We start from the raw sequence: 18,275 nt of genomic DNA, 5'->3' as shown, positions 1-18,275 counted from the left end.
TTTTTTTCTTGCAGACAAAGCATACGACATTTTTGTATTTACCATGAAATAAGAATCGTGGGAGACGAGTACTATTTGTTAGATGACTTTTCGCTTTGCTAAAGATTTTTTTATGCGTTTAATGATGACCAGTTTAAACGCTGACGTTCATAAACTGAAAACTCGAAGAACTGAACGGAACTTTTACTAGATATCCGTTTATCTCAGCAGTTTAAACACGTTTTAGCACCTGTCAGTTTCCTTAATCTTAAACAAAAGTAACATAAGCAGATATATGTGATGTAAATCCGAGAACGAGGAAACACTGAGATCTGAGCTTTCTTATCTTTAACGTTGGCAGCAAGTATAAACTTTAAAACAAATACATAGTTTTAGAATCAACTTTTCCTGACATGATTGTTTTTCCCTATTTGAATATTAACACTTAAATGGTTATTACAAATATTCGCATACCTTAGATTCCATAAATAGTAGGCAGTGATTAATTTCGAACACGGGTAGCAAAGTATAACAAAATGAACACTAGTGAAGAAACATAACGCTGTTCTCATTTACGAGAGCGTATAAGGGTTTTTTACTTACTGGTTAGCTTCAGTATTAGTTATAGCTCAGACTGGCTGCTAGGTTCGAAAATAGGCTTCTAAAAACATCGAAGTCACACCAGGGACCTGTTGCACTATACCACAATTCTCAGGTTACCCACGTCAACAAGCATTCCAAATAAACGCACACAACGAAGAAAATTCGAAAATCACGTAAAGTTTTCCATCACTTCTAGAAGGAGGCTCGGCATGGCCAGGTGGTTAAGGCACTCGACTCGTAATATAAGGGTCGTGGCTTCGAACCCCCGTTATACCAAACATGCTCGCCCTTTCAACCATGGGGACGTTATAATGTGATGATCAATTCCACTATTCGTTGGTACGAGAGTTGGCGGTGGGTGATAACTAGCTGCCTTCCCTCTAGTCTTACACTGCTAAATTAGGGACGGCTAGCGCAGATAGCCCTCGAGTAGCTTTGCGCGAAATTAAAAAAACAAACAAACAAGCTATCAGTATTTGTTATAAGAGAAACGTATTTTATTTGAAGTATTAGTTTGATATAAACTTTTGTTTTTAGTACACACGCGCCTTCGTCATTGGGAGTACAAACACATATAGTACTCTAAGTCATATTTATGTAAAAAACATTTCACGTTGTATTATGGTGTATAATATTTTGCATCAGAGGATACTGTAATTAGTGGGTTATTACTGTTATTTATGTCTGCTAAAGTATCAGTATTGGAGACTGCAGTGGCTTTAAATGATAAAACATGTAGAATTATGTTAAATAATTAAATACAAGAAATCCCATTAAAAAGCAACAAACAGTACAAAACTAAAGTGAAAATAATAACAAAAGACGGGTAACTCGAAGATTTTTGCACATCAACAGTGACAGAAAATTATGCCACTTGGTTGTTCAGACGTATAAAATGTTCATATTACCAGTATTCTTGGCCATGGCCCATACTCCTAAATGTACGAACCGTTGGCTGGTTCACAACACTATGAATTAGCTCATTTTAAAATTTTCTGTTTAAAGAAAGAGTATCCGCTGGTAAGCTATGCGTTTCTCGAAATTCTCGACCACAATTATTCCAGATCGTGACGAAAGTTAATGTTTCATTCCTCGGTAATCGATTTGAAAAAAAATTGTGTATCTAGTACACAGTGAGTTTCAGTTCATAAACAAGCCAAAATTACATATATATTTTTTTTTATTTAAACAGGTCACATCCCGACTGTTATCTGGAATGACTGAGAACGGTTTCGTCAGGGTAAAACTTCTGCAGATAGAAGTAGCCGATGAACCAGTCGAATGTTCTGCTAGCAGTCTCATGGACCCATTCTGTGTCGTACATTTAAAAGAAACAACAGACAATGTAAGTGAGATACAAAACTCTTCTATACAATGTCATGAAGATAGAAGCACTAGTTTTAAGTAACTAAATAAAAATATAACGTAATAACATGATGTCATCTTACGCTATTAACCTTAAACATAGAAGAGTCAATTTAAAGAGAGAGACACAGAAGAGCAAGTCTAAGTACGATATTGAATTATAAAAAAAGTAAGTAATTACTGATTCATTCCGTAATTATTACAGGTAGTAACTGAAATAATCGTTTATTCAATAATCTTTCAGAAAACTTCATTTAACAAGCGCCTACTTTATTAATACGAGTTTTTCTCCGTGTTGTTTGTATTGTAATGCATTAGATAGTGTGTAATTATTTCCCATCTGAACATCAATTATTTATTGAGAAGGGGTCTGATTAGGCAAATGAAAAAGATTTTCAAGATAAAATTTTTTTTTTTTCAGTTCACAGGCCCCTGAATGGCTCTGCGATAAGTCCGTAGACTTATAACGTTATAATTTAGCCACAGCACAATTATCCCATTGTGTATCTTCGTGTGTTATTATGAACAAACACATCCAGTGTACAGTAACATGAATTAGGGTTCGTATACTATTATGCATTTGAAAATATTAACTGCGAAAGTACGATGAAACTGATGAAACAACGTATTTCAATCTTTGTAAGTGAAAAAATACATTTATTTTATTCTAGTGGTTACCAAGTTAGTTTTAATTCTTGATGGCGAGAAACCTACTAGGAATAAAAATATATCTCAGAACAGCTGGTGTGATTATTAACACTTTTGCTCGTAAAGCATAAAATAACGTTTCGACCTTCCTAACAATAGTTAGCCTGAAGATGACCTCGATAGGTCCAAACGTTGTTCTCTGCTCTTTATTAGTAAAAGTGTTAATACCCATACAAGCCGTCCTGATATAAAGTTGGTTTTAGTGTTGCTTTCTCTAAGCATATAATTTGTTGTAATCTGAAGTTAATATTTATTAAACGAACAACTAGATACGTTAGCTTGATAAAATGACAGAATTTTCACCCCTTACATTTTATTTCACAAAAGTATTCTTAGGTTCTGAATTACATTTCATAATTTCTTTCTTTTCAGAAGGATGAAACATTTCTCTCGGAATAATCTAATAATCTGATTTTGCACATCTGTGTCATAACTCCTCTTTCTTCTCAGAATAATGATTGGTTTGTTTTGTTTTGAATTTCGCTCAAAGCTGCTCGAGGTCTATCTGCGCTTGCCGTCCCTAATTTAGCATTGTAAGACTAGAGGGGTGGCAGCTAGTCATCACCACCCGCCACCAACTCTTGGGCTACTCTTTTATCAAGGAATGAATAGTGGGATTGACCGTCACATTATAACGCTCCCACGACTAAAAGGAAGAACACCTTTAGTGTGACGGGGATTCGAACCCGCGACTCTCGAATTACGAGTCGAGTGTCTTAATTATCTGTCCATTCCGGGCCTTGAAAATTTGAAGAGCAAAAGACACCTGTAGAAAATGAACATTATACATGTCACACGTTCTGTTTCAAAGTTATTTCTATGATAACATGAAATACCTTGAAAGAAATCAAAATACATTCACACATAGCAGACAAATGGGACGAAGGTTAGTCCAGACTCCATTAAAAGTAATATAATTACCATTATATTATAAATAACAAATTTAAATTAAAAGTAAAAACGAGTCTGAGAGTAATGAACATCACTAGCACGTGATGACCTGGTGACGTTTGAACCGTATCAACTCTGGTGACGCACTACCAACTTATAATATTTTTACATAACCCCGTGGTAACGCGCAATACGAACATGTGGCTAGCAAATGACGCCCCTATCCTGCTGACTAACATTTTCTCTCGCCCAAGGGCGCACACATAATTAATGCACTTTTCGTATTTTGTGTGTGTAAAAATCACATGTCGCTTGAGGGACAGCGGCCTTACGGGACCCACGAAAATTTTCTCGCGACCCACTTTTGAGGGCGCGACCGGGGTTTGAGAAGCACTGCTGTAACAACAAAGAAGACACAGACGACGCGTAATCCTTTTTTTCAAGTAGGAAATTCCTCGTGGGAGAATAGAATAAACGGTAATCCCAAGGCCCCCAATGCATTACGAAGCTGTTAAAGTTTTTTTTTATACGTACACTGTTTTTCATTTTCGAGATATGGCATGGCCAGGTGGTTAGGGCGATCGACTCGTAATCTAAGGGTCGCGGGTTTCAATATAAGTCACACCAAACATGCTCGCCCATTCAGCCGTAGGGGCGTTATAATGTACGGTCAATCCCACTATTAGTTGGTAAAAAAACAGCCCAACAGTTGGCGGGAGGAGGGTGCGATGATTAGGTGCCTTTCCTCTAGTCTCATACTGCTAAATTAGGGACGGTTAGCACAGACGACACTCGTGTAGCTTTGCGCGAAATTCAAAACCAAATGGAGGCCTGTCATGACCAGATGGTTAAGGCACTCGACTTGTAATCCGAGGGTTGCGGGTTCGAAACCCCGTCGCATCAAACATGCTCGCCCTTTCAGCCGTTGGGGCGTTATAATGTGACGGTCAAACCAAATGAAAATTCTTTTAACCTCCATGGTTAAAAAAGTTGATGAATCAACTCTAACACTCATCTTTGTCCTTAATATACATTCCACCAAACTCCAAGACCACTTCCTTTGGTTCTGGATACAGGCATTTCCTCGGGTACATCTTCTCCCATCCCAAGTTGCAAAACGATCATTCATTCACGTTCTGGCTGGAATCCTCTTCCAACAACAAAGACCTGCCTAATCGACCCAGGGACAATAAAGAAAAAGTCGTGGTCGTAAATAGAAGGGATCTCCACCCAATTCGCCTACACGTAAATAAAAATGGCCACCTTGATACAATAAACCTGTCGAGGTTTACATTTTAATCTGGATAACATTAAAGCACTGATTGCTTCCGACCATCCTCTATGTCTTTCCTTACAGGAAACATTTCTGGAATTTGCCGACCCAGTCACCCTTTGGCAGTTTTCTTTGTACAGAAATGACAAGCTGTGTGATGGACGAGTGGGCACTATTGGTTGATCGGCCCACTCCACATACCCTTGGAGGTCGTAGCCATCCGTGTTTTCTTGTGTCGTACCATTACTCTGTGTTCTCTCTACCTGTCTCCTGGAAAAACTTCTGATCAATTAGACCTTGATGCTCTGGAAAGTGCTGATATTGATGGGAGGGGTCGCTCCATAGAGTGTATGCTCTCTAATCACAACCTTTCTCTTTTCAATACTGGTTCTTCTACTTATTTTCATGCACCTGGTCAGTCCTTTACTGCTATTTATCTCTCAATTTCCTCCTCTTCACTATTTTCCCACTTTTCATGGAGGGTTGACAATAATCCACCAGGCGGTGATCATTTTCCTATAATTTTGAGAGAGACTGGTCAATGCCACCCGACCAGCGTGTTTCGGTGGAAGCTGGATCAAGCAAACTGGCCCTCTTTCACTGCTCTCACAGAACTTGATCCTGCCATCGTCTGTAAGCCATCAGTAGAAGACTGTGTGGCTGCAGTAACTGAATTATACAGGCAGTTGTTCAATGTATTCCTAAAACCTCAACACGTTTCCCACGATATCTTAGTCCATAGTGGAATACTGTCTGCCACATGGGACAGAAAGTTCCAAAATGGGCCTGGGATATTGTTTGTAGGTATCTCACACTCTCACACAGCATCGCTTTCCAGCAGGCCTATGCATATGCTCGGTGGGTAAGACGTCAAAGCCAGAAGGACTCTTGGATTAAATTCACAACCAACATATCTTCTACCACCAGTTTCAAAGTCATAAGGGACAAGATTCGAAAGAACAGTGGGCAATATAATTCTGTCCCCCTCTCGATCTTGTTTCCTGATGGCCAGGAAGAAGCTGATATCTGGAGCATCGCTGATACTCTAGGTGAAAGCTTTTGCCGGGTATCTAGCACTTCTGCTTCTTCGTCCACCTTCTTAGTCATCAAGACTCGGGCAGAGCGATCACCTCTTTCCTTTCGAGATGATTGTCTCTTTGACTATAATCTTCCTTTTACGCTGATGGAACTCAAACTGGCCCTTCATCAGTTTGGCAGTACATCAGTTGGACCCGATGATGTACACTATGAAATGCTGCGCCATCTATTTCCAGTTTCTCTTGCTATACTATATGGTTGTTTTTAACTGGATTTGGCAGGAGAATGTTTTTCCTGATGCCTGACGCCAGGCTATTGTCCTACCTTTATCTAAGTCTGGAAAGGATTCCAAGATTCCTTAAAATTACTGCCCAATTGCTGTGCTCGTCTTGTTTGTATCCTTGAATCAAACATTCTCTCGCCCACCCAGTGTGGGTTCTGAAGACTGCGTTACACCGTGGACTACCTAATTCATCTTGAAACGTCAATCAGAGAAGCCTTTCTAGAATGACAACATCTTTTATAAATATTCTTTCACATGGAGAAGGCTTATTATACAACATGGAGGTATGGCGTTTTGCGGGACCTTCATATATGTGGGTTACGTGGCCATTTGCCCATTTTTATTAAAATTTTTTAATGGACAGGAGATTCCAAGTTTGTGTGGGTTCGACCCCATTCAGTTCTTTTTACAGGTATTTGAAGTTCTTCAGGGCTGTGTTTTGAGTGTCACATTTTTCAGTATAAAGATTAATGCCATCACCAAAGAACTCCCTCTTACTGTTTCAGGGGCCTGGCATGGCCAAGCGTGTTAAGGCGTGCAACTCGTAATCTGAGGGTCGCGGGTTCGCATCCCCATCGCGCCAAACATGCTCGCCCTTTCAGCCGTGGGGGCGTTATAATATGACGGTCAATCCCACTATTCGTTGGTAAAAGAGTAGCCCAAGAGTTGGCGGTGGGTGGTGATGACTAGCTGCCTTCCCTCTAGCCTTACACTGCTAAATTAGTGACGGCTAGCACAGATAGCCCTCGAGTAGCTTTGTGCGAAATTAAAAACAACAAACAAACAAAACATACACATCTCATGTCAGTCGTCGAACATGAGGTATATTAAGCAGCAGCTATAGACTGCCCTCAATCATTTACTGAAGTGGACCACAGCAAAAGGCTTTAATTTCTCTCTCTCTAAAACCATTTGCATGCACATTTGCTGCCAACGGGGTATTCACCCTGATCCTGAACTCCCTATCGGTGAAGTTATGCTGCCTGCGATCCCTGAGACAAAGTTCTTGGAGCTTATCTTTGAACATAAGCAGCTACGGGTCAAATGTATAAGAGCACTCAACATCCTCCGTGTCCTCTCTTCCACCACTTGGGTAGCAGATCGATATTCTATGCTAAAGATATATCGTGCTCTTATTCGATCGAAACTCGACTATGGATCAATGGTCTATGGCTCTGTGTTTTCCTTCCTCGGTGCACCATACCTTTTCAGAACAGACTATCTGTCATTGCTCCTTTTGGCCTTTGCATCCAGGCGCAAGTGGATGAATTGGGTCTGTCCTTGGTTAATATTCCTGTATCCACTGGTCAGCCCATCCAACCATGGCTAATTACAGTTCCCAAATGTGACATATCGTTAAGTCATCTGAGAAAAACGGGCACTTCCGATTGCAAATACTGTCTGTTATTTACTGAATATCTTTCGAACCATCCTTCCATTCCTATTTATACAGATGGTTCGAAATCATGTGACTGTGTGAGCTATGCCATGGTTTGTTGTGGTTTGGAGTTTGTGCGCAGAATCACCTTTACAGCTTTTGTGTTCACTGCTAAACTGTATGCCATTTCTCTTGCCCTGGATCACATAGAAGCTAAGCAGTACTCAAACTGCACTATTTATACTGTCTCACTTACTTCTCTACTGGCCCTGGAATCACTTCACGTTAGTTTACACCCTGTTTTCGCCGATATTCAAAACCGACTGGCCTATTTCTCTTTAACATTTACTTCTATCCAGTTTATGGCCCGGTATGGCCAGGTGGGTTAAGGCTTTCGACTCGTAATCCGAGGGACGCGGGTTCGAATCCCGGTCGCACCTAACATGCTCACCCTTTTAGCCGTGGGGACGTTACAATGTGACGGTCAATCCTACTATTCGTTGGTAAAAGAATAGCCCAAGAGTTGGCGGTGGGTGATGATGACTGGCTGCCTTCCCTCTAGTCTTACACTGCTAAATTAGGGACAGCTAGAGCAGATAACCCTTGAGTTGCTTTGTACGAAATTCAAAATAACAAATAACTATCCAGTTTTTTTGGATATCGGGCCACGTTGGTATTCCCGGGAACAAGCATGTCGACACCACAGCTAAATCTACCTGCTCTGGCACTGTCACTGCTGTGCCTGTTCCATACATGGATTATGGTCCTGTATTCAAGGCTCGGCTCCTTGCCAGCTGGCAGTCAACTTGGAATGAGCAACACGAAAACAAGCTTTTCCAAATAAAACCCTATATTGGACTTTGGCCGTTTTGCTTCCGTAAGGATCGGAAAGAGGAAGTTGTTCTAATTTAGACTACGCATTTGTCACAGTTTTTTAACTCATCATTTTCTTTTATCTGGAACTGATGCACGAGTGTGTAGTCTGTGTAACACTCAGGTTACAGTAAGCCACAGTTTACTTTCTTGTCATCATTACGACTCTCAACGACAGCACCATTTTAAGCATGTTCTGTCCCAAGGTTTGTCCATAACGTTAGACAGTGTTATTGGAGATGGTGACACTGTCCACCTTGGAAATGTTTTTAGTTTTTTTAAAGGTCATTAATCTTTTTAATGTCATTTAAGTTTTTTAATTTACACTTTAGACTTTTATGACTGTGATTCCCTTTTAAGAATCAAAGTACATCTAGATCGATTTGAAATTTAGAAGATGGCTGTAACCTCAAATAACTCTAAACCTGGACTGGAAAGGCCAACTTTAGGTGACTAAAGCTGCTGTTTGAACTACCCATTAGTCATCCTGGTGAGTTATTATTAAACTTTTGCTACAAGACTTTTAAAACTTTTATTACTCTACTTTTTGAAAATGGCCATAACGTCAAATAACTTGGAACCAGGACTGAAAAGGCGAATCTCAGGTGACTGATGGTGGTTTTTGTACTTGCACATTAGTCTTCCTGGCGAGTTATGATAACTACTGTTATGCAACAGAAAGTCTTTTACAACTTGTCTTACTGTAGTTTCTCTTAACGTTGTAGACTAGATGTAAACATTGGTTTTATGCTATTTATGTTTTTTTAAACTTTGTTTTGTTTTACCTTAATTTCATTTTATGAATTTTACTAAATTTACATTACTTTTAACTTTTAACCGGATGCTTGGCGCTGAGAACCTAGCTGCTTTGTGCCATAAAACATTAAATCAACCGACCAACCAACCATTTGCTGAACCTGTTAATCTACAAAATAACAACAAAAAACAACTAGATTTCCTTACCCAGGAGATAGAGCAGCTGAACCAATTTTAATAATTTTTTGTTTCAGGTAAAGGAGTTCCGCTGGTGCATCTGAAGGAGACCATATATCCAGAATGGAACTCATGCTTTGACGTACCGCTGGTCCGAGGTAAGTTGCTATGTTCAAATTATATTAAACGGTATATGAGAGTATTGAATTAAATTAAACTCAATTCACGTTGAGACTTGCAGTAACCTCGTTCTCTTGTGGTCTCGCGTGAGAAGAAGAGAGATTAATAGCCATTACCACTACGTGATAACATTTGACGCGAGGTAGGCTTGAGATCCTAATATACAGCTAAATAACCGTAGATAAGGGGGGGGGGAAAGATCTAGTATAATTGAATTCCATAGTTACTGATGTACATTTTCTCTGATCATATTAAAAAAAAAAACACCAGGAACATCGTCAAAAGTATTAATTCATTACTACACGGTTTGTAAATTAGAAAAAAAAACTTATGAAAACATTTCAATTAGTTTATTTATATTAAAAAAAAAACAATAACAAATTGTTATTTTCCTTTGCTTATCACCAAATTTAGCGTCATTTCTGAATGACAAGTCAGTGTTAACTATTTTTTTTAGAGGGATTTACAAGTTTTGCATTCTTTTTTTTATGAAGGAATGAATATTAAGTATCTTGGTAAAGAGTTTATTTACTTTAAGTTTTAGTGATAAAGTTTTCCTTTGGTGGTTAGTGTCAATTCTTAATTTTATTTTACAGAGAACAACTGGAAATTTGCAATTCAATCGTTGAAAAAGTAATTTCTTTCAAGTGTCCCTATTTCTTCCCAGTAACTACTGCCTAGATCTAAACACATATAATAGCGTTGAAATATTAGTCTACTTTGTAAAGGACAGTGGTAAATCTTCGGATTTACAATGCTAAAATCACGGGTTCGATTCCCCTCGGTGGACACAGCAGATAGCCAGATGTGGCTTTAGTATAAGAAAACATGTACACACTCAAGAAATTAGAAATTTCTTTGATACAAAATGAGCGATTTTATTTAAAATGATGAACTAGGAATATCGAAAAGAAAACGTCGAATAATAACGAATCTTATTCGCTTTGTTGGTTTGCTCGCCAGGTGTAATAATTAGACTATAACAACTTTTTGTTAGCCCTAATAATTAACTTAAATAAAAAGAACATCACCAAGCTTTTAACTTATTGTGAGTCAATCAAAGTGTTTTGGCTAAAACGCTTCTTCTTGATAGTTGTGTTAAATATTTCAACCTAAATCAGTAGTGGCTTTAACGAGCTTGAATTCCAAACAGGAACTTGTTTCATCCTTCATCCAGCAAAAACAGTTGGTTCTTGCTACTAGGGATTAAGCCTTAAAATTTTTTATTTGCACTTTGAACTTTTTAACCTTAAAATCATAATTTGATTATACAGTAATTAGTGGCTATTTTTATCATTAAATATTGCGCAAACGATTAAAAATAACTAAAACTGCTTTACGACGATAATATAGTTGTAAAACATTCAACAATACAATTTTTGTGCTGATCGGATTTCATCTTGAAGATAAGCTTTAATTTAAAAATGAGTTCTTCACTCACTGGTGTCAAGGTTTTATTAAAAATCCATTGCTTTCTTTGCAATTCATAAATACTAATAGAAGTTGTATTTTCATTGCTAAAAAAATTTATTATGTACTATGAGAATGTGTCAAAGTTGTTTTTACCCTAATCTCAGTTAAAAGCGTGAGATTGGAAGGCAATAACGTTTACATGGAATGCAAACATATTGGTTGCTGTTTCTTTTGAAGTTAAAGCGATCAGAGAAAAAAAAAGCACGTCCAAAAGCGTTACAATCCCATCGAGAGAAAACAGAACCAAAACTCCATAAAGAAGGAATTGTAAGAATAAGTTGTTTTGTTCTCATTGCAACCACTTTCGTTTTCGTGGGTCGTTCGGTGATTCAGAAATTTAGAATGTGACTAAACAGACTTCAACTAACATGGAAAATAATTGAATATTTATCGTTGTTTCTACCAAGTACGCGGAGTGTGTTAAACGTCATGAGCATGCTGAAAATCATTCTCACAGGACATGTCAAGGTCAACATAGAAATGCTTTAAGGAAAGACTTTAACACCAACGGGACTGTCATGTTTAAGGCCCTTGACTTGCAGTATATGGATCATGAACATAATCACCCTTTCAGCCATGCGGGCGCCATAAATTGGTGGTCAAGTTCACTAAACCACCAGTGGCACAGTTGTATGTCTGTGAAATTACAGCGCTGAAAACCGGGTTTCGGTGCCCGTGGTGAACAGAGCACAGATATCCCATTGTGTTGCTTTGTGCTTAATTCAAAACAACAACAACAATTTCACTATTCGATGGTAAAAGAGTTGTCGGTGAATGGTGTTGACTAGCTGTCTTTCCGCTAGTTTATCCATGCTAAGTTAAATACGCCTATCGCAGAAAGTCCTCCTGTAGCTTTAGGCAAAATTCAAACCAAATTAAGCCATCAACATGAAAACAACTTGTTGGGAAGTTTAATGTTTTTTGTTTTTGTTTTTTTGGAAGCAAAAGATCAAATCCTAAACTTTTATGTAGTTTTTATATGATAAACTGATTTAGCAGATTTTCGCTTGTTTAACTTTGTCACTAAAATATAGTAATTTCTCTGCGACAAATTTGCGATTGTAGGGGTAAAAATAAAACAATTAAAACTGATATATAAAAAAGGTAAAATCGAAGTTCAAATATTAAATAGGTACAATAAAAATGATGTTTCATAACCTAACCATGAAACGTGGGAATTTGATTTGTGGCTGGACGACTGTGCTTAGCTGCCCAATAAACATTCGGAAGCATCAAGGAGGATAACGACTTGCTACAAAGAGTGGAATTTGAATTTTGTTTGTTACACAGCATTAACTAACTCGGTCTCAAAGAATCTTCGACTTGTATCCATGTGTGTATTGACCTCGCTTTTCTTAGTCGAATCACTGACATCTATGCTAGAGCAACACTGAAGTGACTTGAGGAGCAGATGACAGACAGCATCAGATTTGTTTTCTCAGTTTCTGAGCCACAGAGATAAAAAGTTACTTGGTATCAACGAAAACTGCTTCTCTTAAGCTATTTTGACCAATAAAGATATATACCGAGCTACAGTATTTGTTTTCATGAGACTGTTTATATGTATGTTTACGTTCTCAAAAGTCATTTCAATAAAAATGTACTTTGACCGATTGTTGGAAATTTGATTTTTTAAAAAATTTATTTTCACCAGAATTTTACCCCTGCGGCTTCATTGCCTTTTTTCTAAATTTTACCAAAGATATACTTCAGTTGCTTAAGTAAGAATAGCCTTTTTCAGACGATGGGGTGGGGAGTTGTTATTGATACCCATTTATCATTTTCTTTATTATATCAGAAATAGGCTTAACGTATCCTAGTGGTTAAGGGATTGGATTCACAATATGCATATTTGGAGGATCGAAACCTGTCGTAGAAAATGCTCAGCCTTTCAGCTGTTGGCAACAAGTTGGTGGTGGGTAGTTGACTAACTGTCTTCTTTCTTATTTAATACTTCAAAATTAGGAATAGCTAGCGCAGATTGGCCTTGAGAAGCTTCGTGCGAAATCCAAGAAACAACACTGGAAATACTAAACCACACTACAATTTTTAATTAAAAAACTATTAGATATTATCTAGCTTAGGTTTAATACTTTTTTTATTTTTCTATCGTTTTTCGCGTTATGAAATGAAATTTCCAAAATTTGTTGAGAAGCAGTGTTTTGGAAAACATGAAAAAACATCGTTAGGTTTTAGGATTTTATAGTTCAACAGAAAGTTCCTTATTAAATACACAATCAGTTTCAAGTTAATTAATATTCTTTAACATATTTCTTTAGATATTTTATTTTACTAATTAGTACTTACTACTTCGAGTTAAAAATAGTAAAATATAAAATAGAAAATTAACAAATATTTATTGGTAACGTATGACCTGACATATTACAATAACGACAAGTCAGGCTAGATGGCAGTAATTTTGCTAATAATACTGTTGTAAGATTTCAAGTGATATAGTATTATTTAAAATTAATAATAAGTTATTTTATCTATCTACACTGTATAAATATGGTAAACGTATTAATAATATCCAATTTATTATTGGATTCAATCAGTGCTTTATCGTCGCCTACCGTACTTCATAAATTTACCTAAATAAACTTAGGCTTGAGATGGCCAGGTGGTTAAGGCGCTCGACTCGTAATCCTAGGTTCGCGGGTTTAAATCCCCGTCACACCAAACATGCTCACCCTTTCAGCCGTGAGGGACTTATAATGTTACAATCAATCCCACTATTCGTTGGTAAAAGAGCAGCCCAAGAGTTGGCGGTGGGTGGTGATGACTAGCTGCCTTCCATTTAGTCTTGCACTGCTAAATTAGGGACAGCTTGCGAAAATAGCTCTCGTGTAGCTTTGTGCAAAATTCAAACTAAACCTATATAAACTTATCTGATGTTTTGGCGTTGAATTAAATATCCGTGGTTTTCAAACAAATAATTTATCACAAAAGAATTTTCAAGCATGAAAAGAATGTTTAAGGATTGGTTTGGTGTGTTTTTTTTTAATTTCGCGCAAAGCTACCCGAAGGCTATATGCGCTAGCCATTCCTAATTTTCAATGTAAGACGAGAGGGAAGGCAGCTAGTCATCACCACTCATCGCCAATTATTGGGCTACTCTTTTACCAATGAATAGTAGGATTGATCGTAACATTATAACACTTCCATGGCTGAAAGAACGAGAAGGTTTGATGTGACGGGGATTCGAACCCGAGACCCTGGGATTATGAGTCGAGTGCCTTAACCACATGGATGTTAAGGAAGCTGTATAAAATTGCAAGGCTTGTGAGTTTGTTTTCTCCTTAGGTTTTCTAAACTTCATACCAAATTTTGTTGAGCTTCTCTACAGGAGATGCATCTTGTAACAAAAATATTTAACCAAAATTATCTCTCAAACCACTTTATTCGCTAATCAAAGACGAAAGTAGTTTATAATATTCTTTATTCAATAGCATTTGAAAATTTCCCTTCAGGTATTTTCGAAGCAGAACTTCCTTATTTGTTGTTTATGTCAGATGTTGTAAAAGTGTACTATTAAAATCAGAGAAAGAAAAGGAAAACAGCGTAAGGAAAAGAAACTTTGAGAATTTTCAAGTATGATTGCTTTCTATCAAATATATACCTCTGCTTTGGGATAGACAGATAACTAACAAAAAAAGATTCTACGGTCTCGTTCTTTACAGGTTAGGCTCTATTTCTGAGCCATGAAGAAATGCAAGTTTAAACATTTTATCGTCTTTCTTTGCGAACGCTAAATAAACGTTAGAAAATGCTGAAAATAATTACTAAAATATTTGTCAGTAAACCACTCGTTTAATTAGACTCCGGTTATTAGTTTTATTCACATCAGGAAACTGAATACGAGGTGTGTACTCTACATCTGAAATATTTCGCCTGTCTGTCTACTGTTACTCAATCCATCCCCTACGTGAATGGTGTGAATATTTATGACTGATTTTAGAATATAGGCTGTTTTCTCACCCTTCAGTGGGTTTTGGACATTAAGACATTGCGGAATATGGTCTAGATCACTTTCATTTCAATGGCTGTCTTCTCTGTCGACTCATTCGTATTTTGCGAAGGATCATTCCTTGCATTGAAATTTATAAAGAACTTTGACTCAATAATGCTTAAAGTGATAAATGCTACCGAATCGGACCCGGTATGGCCAGGTGGTTAGAGCCCTCAACTGGTAATCTTAAGTTTGCGGGTTCGAATCCCCGTCACACCAAACATGCTCGCCCTTTCAGCCGTGGGGCGTTATAACGTGACGATCAATCCCACTATTCGTTGGTAAAAGAGTAACCCAAGAGTTGGCGATGACTAGCTACCTTCCCTCTATTACCCTACTAAATTAGGGACGGCTAGTGCAGATAACCTTCGTGTAGCTTTGCGCAAAATTTGAAAACAAACAAGGCTACCGAAGTGAAACGTACAAAATATGTTAAACTTTGAGCTTCAAAGTGTTGCTGACCAGTTCTGAATCGAGTTATTTGAAGACGGAAGCCTTTTTTGTGTTATTATCTGTGCATATGAATATTTTTGTACTGAAACGATGACCAACCTTACATATAACTGAGTGTATTTTCGCTAGTTAAGACCCAATTTAAGTGCCCAAATGTTACATTGTTGAAGTAACCAACACATACTTTGTTATACTTTTATGAGAGATGAATGTGATATATCCATTTGATTTTTAATATTATTTTTAACTTACCTGTTGGAGCCCCAAACAACTGCTTTTGTTTAAGGCCAATACTAGCTCGATTACTGATTACGATAACTGATACTGAAAATGGGTACTATTCAAGTTCGAGACCTGTATTACTGCTCATTAATTTGACTTTACTTTACCTATTTTACGATTTTTTATCAATTTCGGCTACACTAATAACATTAATTATTATTTCATTTAAATTTAATTTTCTGATTTTAATACTTTGAAGATTCATGTCTTTGTTCTTCACGTAAGATCAGATGAAAAAGGAAAATGGTTGATGATGGAAATTTTTAGTCTTCATGCTTATTGTGCGACAAGGCTATAGTTCAGAAGTTTAAATTTCTTCTTGCCACTTCTTAAATTATAAAGGGGAACATACGCAATACTGACTTTATTCCAATGTTCTAGAGTAAATTACACACACACACATACACACTACACCTTTCATGGTGCTACTCGAATTTTGCGTTAGTTAAAATGAAATTAATAAATGTATTGGACTCGAGATTCTAAGAATATAAAAAAAAAAAGATAACCAACAGCCATTATTATCTTCTCCCGTGTTACCACGGATCGTTCTTTTCGTGTTTTTTTCACCTCAAAAGAATTATCGATAATTGTCTCTCTCCCTCTTCGACCGCCAGATACACTGCTGCCAGGAGCTCCGGTCAACATGTTGGGGTCAATATAATGATTCCATGTGATCTAGAGGTTAGTGTGCCTGGATTGTGAACTGTGGGAGTCGTCAACATGTCACTACTGCATCACACAAGAGTAACCCATGAGTGACTGGTGCTATTAACTAGCTGTTAGATCAAAAGAACTAAGGCCCGGCATGGCCAGGTGGGTTAAGGCGTTCGACTTGTAATCTAAGTGTCGCGGGTTTGAATCCCCGTCGCACCAAACATGCTCGCCCTTTCAGTCGTGGGGGCGTTATACTGTTACAGTCAATCCCACTATTTCTTGACAAAAGAGTAGCCCAAGAGTTGGCGGTAAGTGGTGATGACTAGCTACCTTCCCTCAAGTCTTACAGTGGTAAATTAGAGACGGCTAACGCAGATAGCCCTTATGTAGCTTTGCGCAAAATTTTGAAAGAAACAAATCATTTACTGGTATTACTTTTTTAAAGGAAGATGGTGCATTCTAAGTGTGCAGTGAATAATATTATAAGCCATTCTGTTGAGAAATAAGGTGTTGTAAATAAGCTTATAAAATAATAATAATATACTGGTAAAGTTTCGTATCCTGATCCAGTCTTTTGAAATTAGTCACACTTGGTGTTAGTTGGTGTAACTCGTTTAAAAAAATTCTCAGTCGCACCACCTCGCAAAAAAAAAAAAATCTAGTATTTCAAATTGATGTTTAGTTACCCGGATAAAAACTTTACACGTTTTACTTCAATAACATTAAGGAATGAGAAATGTTTTTGTTTGTTTTTTAGAGGAAAGATGAATCCCATCAACAGAACAATCTGATGTTAAAGATCCACGGATGATGAAGACATGAAATATTAACTGTCTTACTTTTCTAAATTTGCTTTCGTATTTAAAATGTTGATCAAAACCTACGTTGGACAGAAGTAAAGTTAACTTATTTTTCAACGTGTATTAGTGTTATTAAATTTACTTTGACTTTCACCTGAATTTTTGACAGAGGATGTCAAATGTTACATATGAAGTAAAATTATATTTGGCGAATAAATAATTGAAAGTGACAAGAATGTGACATACGAAATCGGAATTCATGTTATATTATAGAAAGTACTGTTGTTTTCGTAGAAAGTCTGAGAATTAACTATAACATCTTTCAAATATAACACTCCAGAGAAGCTGCTATCCCTGGATCTAATTTCTTTATTATTGATTGTGCTCCGCCTGGTGACTATGACTACGAACTAAAATAGCCCAACACCACAATTTCTATTGTAAGAAGCATGACCTTTTTCATACTTTTCACTATAAGTGGATACCACTTCCAAAACCGTGTTTAAACAGCCAAGGACGCGCAAATTCATTAAAACTGTTTCAGAGGACTTGACAGGTCTGGCATAAATAGGACTTCTGTGATTAGGTTTCTTCGACTATTTGTGTGTGTTTGTGTGAAAGCTGTCGTTGATTTCGAGACGAGACTGGGAGTTCGTGAGTTTTTACCTTCTAAGCTTTTATGAGCGTCAAATCCTTCTTTGTTATCTTGTTAGTTATAACGGAAGATATGTCGGGGTTTGTGGAAATGCTACTTTGAATTCAAGGGATCGTTTTTGAAGCCTTCCTTTCTGTTATGACCCGGCATGGCCAGGTGGTTAAGGCGCTCGACTCGTAATCTAAGGATCGCGGGGTCGAATCCCCGTCGCAATAAACATTCTCGCCCTTTCAGCCATGGGGGCGTTATAATGTTACGCTCAATCCCACTATTCGTTGATAAAAGAGTAGTCCAAGAGTTGGCGGTGAGTGGTGATGACTAGCTGCCTTCCCTCTAGTCTTACACTACTGAGTTAGAGACGGGTATCGCAGATAGCTCTCGTGTTAGCTTTGTGCGAAATTCAAAAAACAAGCAAACCTTTTTGTATGTAATAACGTTGTTT

At 37.5% G+C, this 18,275-nt stretch overlaps 1 long non-coding RNA gene across 1 annotated transcript; it reads left to right on the top strand.

Annotated features, from left to right (window-relative positions):
- The first annotated feature begins 1,791 nt into the window (after positions 1–1,791).
- On the top strand, positions 1,792–18,061 carry LOC143235121 (uncharacterized). Its single transcript, XR_013018927.1, has 3 exons — positions 1,792–1,927; positions 9,402–9,482; positions 17,136–18,061. It is a non-coding gene; the product is annotated as an uncharacterized LOC143235121 (long non-coding RNA).
- The last annotated feature ends 214 nt before the right edge of the window (positions 18,062–18,275 follow it).

Source organism: Tachypleus tridentatus, chromosome 12 (genome assembly GCF_004210375.1).
Source record: "Tachypleus tridentatus isolate NWPU-2018 chromosome 12, ASM421037v1, whole genome shotgun sequence".
In the NCBI taxonomy this organism is placed as follows: Eukaryota; Metazoa; Arthropoda; class Merostomata; order Xiphosura; family Limulidae; genus Tachypleus; species Tachypleus tridentatus.
Note: the sequence above shows the minus strand (reverse complement) of the source record. Positions and strands in the feature narration are given on the sequence as shown.